At 38.5% G+C, this 5,720-nt stretch overlaps 1 pseudogene; it reads right to left on the reverse strand.

Annotated features, from left to right (window-relative positions):
• LOC102872207 overlaps nt 1–5,720 on the reverse strand; it is a 62,386-nt pseudogene that overhangs the window by 413 nt on the left and 56,253 nt on the right.

Here is a 5,720-nt window from a genome sequence, read left to right on the forward strand (position 1 = left end):
ATACAGCATATCCTTTCTATTTGTTTTTTCTCCATTAATTCCTTCTTGGTTGGCTCAATCTGTCCTGCTTTGAGCTGACCTGACTCCTTTCCCTTGAGCTTATTGGGGTCACACATGGTGTAGCTAGACAGCAATGGTTTACCCAAACCACCTGAATGGCAAGCTAGGAAACCTGTTGTTCCCTTCCAGAAATGATATTACACCCTGGATTGAGCTGTCCCTTCTCTCTTATAGCTTTTTTATACATTTCTTAAATTCAAAATTTCTGTGAATATTGCTGTTGTTAGATGTTATCCCGTTAGCTTCCCTTCACAGTGACCTTATATGTAGTAGGAAAAAACCCAGCATAGTCTTGTATCATCCTTACAGTACCTTTTCTGATGAAACCCTTTATTGTAACCACTGTGTCAATTAATCTCATTCATGATCTTCCTCTTTTGCTAACCTTTTACTTTCCCAATCATGATGTCCTTCTCCAGTTATTGCCTCACCCTGATAATACATCAAAAAAGTCTTCACTTCTAAGGAATACATTCATACTTATTCCAAGAGAGTTTCACTTCCTCCTATGGAAGTCAATATTGTATCTAATATTCTTTAGCAGTAGAATTCTAAGAATACTTCTTCAACATTCCCTCCTAAATGTCCAACTTTAAAATGCCAATGAAGTAGTTGAAAATATTATGACTTGGGTTAGGTGTGCTTAAGAAAACATGTCAAAGTAAAAGCTGAACCGATGATTTCAAAGGGCAGCTCATGCGGACAAAACAAAGTATTATAGTGGAATTGACAGAGAGCTGGAATTGGAGAATCAAAAGGGAAGAACTCACTCTGCATTTCTGAAGCTGAAAGAACTGAAAAACAAATATAAGCCTCATATCATAATATTGAAAGACCCTATAGACAATATATTGAATGACCCAGAAAGCATCAAAAGAAGATGGAGGAAATACACAGTCACTGTACCAGAAATAATTGATTGACATTGAAATATTTCAGGTAGTACCATATGAACAGGAACCAATTGTAATGAAAGAAGAAGTGGAAGCTGCCTTGAAGACACTGGGGTGGGGGCCGGGGGGAATGTCCCAGGCATTGAGGGTATACAAATTGACTTGTTTCAATTAACAGATGCATCCTTGTATTCACTCACCGGGTATGCCAAGATTTTAGAAGACAGCTGTCTGGCCAATAAATTGGAAGAGATCCATATTTGTTCCTATTCCCAAGAAAAGGGACCCAACTGAATATGGATTATCAAATCATATAATATATATCACATGCAAGTAAAATACTCCTAAAGATCATTCAAAATGACTAGAACAGTATATAGATAGGGAATTGTCAAAAGTTTAAGCTGTATTTAAAAGAATTTGTGGCACCAGAAATATCACTGTGAATCTCAAATGGATCCTGGCTAAAGGTAAGGTATAACAGATGAATATCAATTTGTACTTTATTGACTATGTAAGGGCATTTGACTGTGTGGATCATGACAAGTTGTGGCTGATACTGAAAATAATGGGAATCACAGAGCACTTGACCATGCTCATAAGGAACTTACACCTGGATCAGGATGTGTGAACAGAGCAGGAGAGCACTGCATGGTTTGAAATTGGGAAAGAAATGTTTCAGGATTGTATTCTATCTCACTACCTGTTTAATCTATATGCTGAACAAATTATCCAAGAGGCAGGACTCTATGAAGAGGAATGTGGCATGCTTGCTTAAAAGTGAAGAGGACTTGAAACACTTGTTTCAGAAGATCAAGGAATGCAGCCTTCAATACCAATTGCTTCTCAATATCAAGAAAACAAAGGTGGTTTTTTTTTTTATCACTGGACCAATAGGCAGTGTCATCATGGATGGAGAGGAGATTGAAACTGCCAACAGCTTTACTTTACTTGGCTTCACAATTAACACTCTTGTTACGAGCAGTCAGGAAATAGGGAGACACATTGCATTGGGAAAAACTTCAGTTAGGGACCTTTACAAATTATTAAGAAGTAGTGATGTCAATTTAAGGTCTCAGGTGCATCTGATTCAGGCCATAGCATTTCCAATTACTAGATATGAATCTGAGACCTAGACAATGAATAAAGATGACAGAATAAGAATTGATGCCTTTCAGCTGTATTTGTTGGAGAAGAGCACTGAACATCCCAAGGACAGCTAAGAGAATGAATAGATATGTCTTGGAGAGGGTGTAGCTGAGTTCCTTTTGGAGGCAAGAATGATGAGGTTTCACCGCTTGTACTTTGTACATGTTGCTAGGGGGTACTATTCCTTGGAGAAGGAAATGATGGTGGGAAGGGTGGAAGGTCGGCGAAGGAGAGGAAGACCAGGTGGATTGACAAGATGACTGCTGCAATGGACTCTTGTGGTGTGTCAGAAAGTATAAAAATGGTGAGAGACCGGACTAGGTTCAGATCTTGTGTTCACAGGGTCACTATGAGATGTACACAATTTGATGGGACCTAACAACAACAACAACAACAACAACAATCTCTAGAATGACATTCTTGCTCTTTAATACTTGAACATGGTCCCTAGAACCAAATTTGTGCAATGTAATGTGTTGTCTGATTTCTTTAATGGGTATTGATTTAGAGTTCAATTAAAATGAAATCCTGAAAGAGTTAAATCTTTTATCCATTTGCCATAATGTCATTTATTTATCCTGTTGTGTGGATTTTTAGTTCTTTTATAGTGATTATTGCCTGCTTGATTCTATGAAGAGGAACATAACATCAGAATCCAGAGAAAGAGTCAACAATCTGCCTTATGCAGATGATGCAACCTTGCTTGCTGAAAGTGAGGAGGCAAAGTTGAAATGCTTGCTGCAGAAGATCAAGGACTACAGCCTTCAAAATACAAGTTAGCTCTAACATCAAATAAACATAACAATGAAAGAACTTTTTTCCAAAGTAAAAAGCAAACTGTAGAGGCAGAGGGACAGAGAGGAAACTGTGCAACAATGAATGAATGGAAATCCAAGTTATTTATAAATTTTCATGAAAATGTAATTTAAAAAAAGAAAAAAATATACAACTAAAATAGCATTGAATGCTTAAAAAAAAAAGAGAGAGATTTTCACTATTGAGCCAACAGGCAACATCATGACAGAAGGAAAAAGGATTGAAATTGTCAATGATTTATCTTATTTGGATTAACAATAAACATTCTTGTTATGTGCCATCAAGTCACCTGCAACTCATACATTAGCTCTAAAACCTGCCCTATCCTAAGTCAATCTTATTGTCTCCAACAGACCTAATCCCATTGCTCCAGTCACTTGAGGCAATCCATCTCATCCTCGGTCTTCCTTTCCTGCACTGTTCCTCCACTCTTCCAAGTATGATTTCCCACTTTCAGGTCCTTCCTGGCCACATGCCCAAAGTATGAAACAGAACCACACATACTAGCAGTCAGAAAATCAAGTTTCTAGCAGTCAGGAAATCTTGGTACTAGCAGTCAGAAAATCAAGAGATGTGCCATATTGAGTAAGTCTTCTGTCAGAGATGTCTCCAAAAGACTGAAGAACAATGATTTGAAGACTAAAGCTTTACACGGCCTGAAGGGACCGGTCTTTAGAGAAGGATACTATGGTTAGAAGGGTAGAGGGACAGCACAGGAGATTAAGATCCCTGGATGTGATGGATTGACGCAATGACTGGGGTAGGAGCAATAGATGTGTCACAGACAGTGAGAATGGGTCAGAATATGGCACAGTTCAGCTATTGTACACAGAGTTGCTAAGAGTTGCAGATGACGCAATAGGACATAACAACAACATATGGTATCATTAAATTTGCAGTGTATAAAAATAAATATAAAAAGGAAAATATTTACAGTAAAATATGTAGTAATATATCTGCTACTGCTGTTGCTGTTAAGTGTTACCAAGTCTAATATGACTTGTAATACCCTGTGAACAATAGACCTGAACCCTATCCTATCCTTTGCCATCTTATCATCTCCAGAGCTTCAGTCACTGTGTCAATCAATCTTGTTGGGGATATATGTCTTTTTCACTTACCCTATACCTTTCCACGTATGATATTCATTTCTAATGAATAGTCTTCCTAACAGCCAAAGTGTGAGAAATGAGGCTTTTGTCATATTTGTCTCTAAGAAGAACTCTGGCTGCAATTTTGTCAACATGAATCTGTTTGCTCTTTTGGCGGTCATTGTGATATTCAGTACTTTTTACAACACCTCTCCTCAAAGACACATGCAATACACATCCACCAGTTGCTCCATGGGAGAATGATGGACAATTTCTTCCCTTGAATTATTGCCTCTGAAAACCCACTGGAGGGCCAACTATAGGTCCATCCTGACTCAATACTAGACAACAACATTCAGTGTCCAGCTCTCAGATGTGTAGTAAGTGACTGAAAAGGTTACAAACTCTATCAGGCTCACTCTAGTCTCTAGACTGACATCATTGCTTTTTAGAACTTTGGAGAGATAGTTGACTGCAGATTTCCTTAGTGTAACTCATCTTTTGATTTCCTGAATGCTGGTGCAAAGAGTGTTGAATGTGGAGCTGAGTGAGCTGGTACAGTTAAAAGCCTCAATCTCTTTTCCATCTATCACAGTGTTGCCAGCCAGCCCAGTGGTAAGAATATTTTTCTCCTTGAAGTTGAGCTTCAATACATATTGAAGACTAAAGTCCTTGACCTTCTGCAGCAAAGATTTCAAGTCCTCCTCAGTTTCAGCAAGCAAGAATTTTTAGAGTATTCATTTTCATAGAATTGTTAATGCTATTAAAATTTATAAGCATACTAGACTTGAAGAATGATCATAGTTATTAGAGCTAATAGAGAAAATTTTTATACAATTATATTAATTTGTAAATAATTTTACCAGTCCTGGAGCAGAAGTACAAAGCAAAGGACATTTTCTCTGAACCATCTAAGATAGGAAGTCTTTCCTAATACTAGTAGTACCTGGTGTTTGGACTTAGATACTCCTAATCTCAAGAAATACTGACCTCAAAATAAGATACTGGCAGCACCATGAGCTGTTTGGAATGACAGAAGCCCAGATGGCTTGAGACCTAAGTCATCATATCAAGAGCTGGTTAAGGAAAGAGGTATGTTAAATGACATAGGTGGTAGTGAAAAGGGATGCTGGTGCTGCTGGGAAAGGGGTGGGTCAAGACACAGGTACCAAGAGTGGGGAACAGCACTGAGTTTGTTGGTTACTTCTGTGGTTACAAAGTGTCTTTCATCTGCTCCTTTCTGTCAAATGTTTGTCAGAAACCATTCTAAATCTGAACATTCTAATTAAGACAGACTAGGAAGAAGGACAGACTAGGAAGGAGGACTGGCCATCCACTTCTGAAATAACTAGCCTTTTAAAACCCTATGTACAATTAAGTACACTTAGACAAGCACATATGGCAACCAAGGCTGAGTCCTCAAATATGGAAAAAACAAAAGAGGAGGAACAGTTGAAAGCAGAACTAGTGACTGGAATGTGGAATGTGAGTAGCACGAATGTAGGAAAATTAGACATTGTTAAGAAAGAAATGTTGTTGTTGTTGTTATGTGCCGTCGAGTCGTTTCCGACTCATAGCGACCCTATGCACAACAGCTCTAAACCCTGCTCTATCCTGCGCCAACTGCACCACCTCTGACACACCCATTCCGATTACCCCAGTCACTGAATCAATCCATCTCATAGAGGGTCTTCCCCTCCTATGCTGTCCC

Source organism: Elephantulus edwardii, unplaced genomic scaffold, assembly GCF_000299155.1.
Source record: "Elephantulus edwardii isolate Elephantulus edwardi_28Jun2011 unplaced genomic scaffold, EleEdw1.0 scaffold00136, whole genome shotgun sequence".
In the NCBI taxonomy this organism is placed as follows: Eukaryota; Metazoa; Chordata; class Mammalia; order Macroscelidea; family Macroscelididae; genus Elephantulus; species Elephantulus edwardii.